The sequence below is a fragment of the Chiloscyllium plagiosum genome, chromosome 31, assembly GCF_004010195.1.
Source record: "Chiloscyllium plagiosum isolate BGI_BamShark_2017 chromosome 31, ASM401019v2, whole genome shotgun sequence".
In the NCBI taxonomy this organism is placed as follows: Eukaryota; Metazoa; Chordata; class Chondrichthyes; order Orectolobiformes; family Hemiscylliidae; genus Chiloscyllium; species Chiloscyllium plagiosum.
This window is the reverse complement of record NC_057740.1, coordinates 16,835,777-16,839,395: the sequence shown is the minus strand read 5'-3', so window position 1 is coordinate 16,839,395 and position 3,619 is coordinate 16,835,777.

Sequence of the window (3,619 nt, the reverse complement as noted above, 5' to 3'; positions counted from 1 at the left end):
ACCTCCAATTTTGGTGTCATCTGCAAACTTACTAACTGTACCTCTTATGCCTCGCATCAAATCATTTATGTAAATGACAAAAAGTAGAGGACCCAGCACCGATCCTTGTGGCACTCTACTGGTCACAGGCCTCCAGTCTGAAAAACAACCCTCCAACACCACCCTCTGTCTTCTATCTTTGAGCCAGTTCTATATCCAAATGGCTCATTCTCCTTGTATTCCATGAGGTCTAACCTTGCTAATCAGTCTCCTATGGGGAACCTTGTCGAACGCCTTACTAAAATCCATATAGATCACATCTACTGCTCTGCCCTCATCAATCTTCTTTGTTACTTCTTCAAAAAACTCAATCAAGTTTGTGAGACATGATTTCCCATGCACAAAGCCTTGTTGACTATCCCTAATCAGTCCTTGCCTTTCCAAATACACGTACATCCTGTCCCCCCGGATTCCCTCCAACAACTTGCCCACCAGAATTTGACAACTTTGGTGAGATCTATTGATATTAAATTTTACATGTAAATAGTTCAAACAAAAATGGTGAAAATTTCCTCCCATCTGACTTAACAAATAATGCAAGTGAAATTATCAGCTCGTGCTGTGATTATGAATGTGCTAGTGTTCAATAGAGAGACAGTAAGGTAGATTCTCCTCCAGGAGGGCATGAGGCTGATGGGAAATGTATTTCAGGGTTGGTTTAAACAGTTTCACATATTTCTTATGTCTGCATGTAACAGTGGATCACGAGCAATACTTACAGAAGGACACATACTTCGCATCACCCCTTCGCCCTCCATTATGCAAGCACTGGGAATAAGTAGAACTGAGTTGATACGAATATCAGAGTTGGACCGAACAATTAAAGTAATAAGGCTGTTTTATCATAGCGTCACATCCACACTTGCCAACTTTTGTTCGTGTTTCTTAATGAATTCCTGGCTTGATGTGCTCACTACAGTTTCCATTGCACCATCAGCTACTAGGCTCTGTGTTCTGGAGTACCATCCTTGAACCTTCTCGACTTCTTTTATGATGCTATTTAAAACATTCTGCTCTGACCAAACTTCTGGCTACCTGTCCTATTATGATTCGGTTTTCCATTTTCTCACTGTAGTCACTAAGACATATACACTGACTCCCCTCCCCAGATAATTCTCCCATGAAGCAACTTGGGATGTCTTACTATATTAAAGGCACTACATAGGCATAAGTTGTTGTTGTTCCTGAGGAACTGATTTGTACTAATATCAGTTTAAAACTCAGTCACCGAAAGATAAAGATCCCAAAAGGAAATCCCAATCTTCCGCCCCAAACTCTTTATACTGACGTCCATTGGATCTGACTGCTTTATAAGCAAATCATTCCAATATAAACTCCAGATCCAAAGATAGCATGTTCTCTAATCATCTGTTTTAACAGAAGCTCACTGCTCTAAATCCATTTTAATAGTTGAACTATGATTAGATAAAATAGACATTCTTATTATTGTATGGTTTTATTCAGCTTGAATTACTAACTGATGACCGATTAAAGATGATAAATTAATCAGTGCGCACTAGCCTGCAACAGGAACAGGATAGGAATTAAAGGTTCGGGAGCATTTATCCATCAAGATATCAGTTGCCTGAGAATGGCTAAGAACTGCACAGCAGGATATCCTCATGATTAGAAAGATAGGATGAACCGAATCAAGTAGTAATTAAGTGGCATCAAGTTGAGCTGTAAAAGACTAAATTGTATGAAAAAAACTGAAGTAAGGCATGTTAAATTCCTGAAAAATAATTATTTTCAGTAGAAGAGAGTATTTTCAGTGTTAAATTTCGAACATTGTAAGGGCAGAGAAGAGGAAGCTACAGTGAGATGTAATTCCTGAGTTTCGGATGAATGAAGACAGGTGAGTTCTAATACAGACTAATCACCGCTTTGTCAATCACCTATCACAGTGTGATACCCCCTGAATAAATTAGTATAATCACTAATCTCACACGAACAGGACAGAGGTAAACACGGGCCTTAAATGCAGCTGAGAACTGACACCCATTCTAAGTTAATTTCTCCAAAAATAATGCGGTTTTGAGGGTTTATAGACATTGGTGTCCAAACAGGAACCTGTTAAACTAAGATTTCGTTGATTAGGATTTGGTCCCAAGGTAATTGAAAAATGCTTAAAGCATGTTTGAATATCCGGACTTTGTTCCTGAAGTAAATCTCAGAGGCTAAACCAGTGCCATGTTAAGGTAGACTATTAGTTGTTTCTTATTCTGTGCTTTGTGCGAAAGGAGAAGCAGTGAGGAATTTTGATGATTTATTGCCGAACTGGAGGCAAAGAACTTTGACTCCATTGATGTTTAAGGGCCCTAAAGCTGAAGATTAGAAAATATAATTAGGTACCAATGAAACATAAATGCCTAATCATCTGGTTTCATTTGGGTTAAGGGCTCAATATCAAGAGGACAATAATTCACTTGAGGTCTAGCTCCTGCTCTGGCTCCTAATGTCTATCTATCACACCTGTAATACCATAGAATCATTGAATCAGAGAATCCTGACAGTGCAGAGGCAGGCCATTCAGCCCATCAAGTCCACACCAACCCTCCGATGCGTATCCCACCTATACCCAGTACCCCTAATTTATCCCTGTAACCCCACAATAATCATGGTTAACCCACCTAGTCTGCACATCCCTGGACACTATGGGGCAATTTAGCATGGCCAATCCACCTAACCTACACATCTTTGAACATGAATGCATTGAGATTGGCATCCCCTCAAATTCCTTCCTCACTAGACCTGTGGGATTGTGCTTTCGTAACAGTCAAAGCTTTCTTAAGGGAAATGAAAAGAACAGAATGAATCCAGAACAACAGAAGACACACACTGTCCCACCGTACAATATCAGACACTCACACGTATGACTGAGACCACATTCAAACCCTCTATCCTTCAACTCTTTTCCTGAATCTGTACCCCGGTGACCGGGTGCAATTCACAGCATCCAGACTGTGACTGGGGTACAGTTCTCTGTGCACTGACTGTGACTGGGGTACAGTTCTCTGGGCACTGACTGTGACTGGGGTACAGTTCTCTGGGCACTGACTGTGACCGGGGTACAGTTCTCTGGGCACTGACTGTGACCGGGGTACAGTTTGCTGGGCACTGACTGTGACTGGGGTACAGTTCTCTGGGCACTGACTGTGACCGGGGTACAGTTTGCTGGGCATTGACTGTGACTGGGGTGCAGTTTGCTGGGCACTGACTGTAACCGGGGTACTGTTCTCTATGTACTGACTGTGACTGGGGTACAGTTCTCTGTACACTGACTGCGACCGGGGTACAGTTATCTATGTACTGACTGTGACTGGGGTGCAATTCTCTGTGCACTGACTGTGACTGGGGTAAAGTTCTCTGTGCACTGACTGTGACTGGGGTACAGTTCTCTGTGCACTGACTGTGACTGGGGTACAGTTCTCTGTACACTGACTGTGACTGGGGTACAGTTCTCTGGGCACTGGCTGTGACCGGGGTACAGTTTGCTGGCCACTGACTGTGACTGGGGTACAGTTTGCTGGGCACTGACTTAGACCGGGGTACAGTTCTCTGTGTACTGACTGTGACTGGT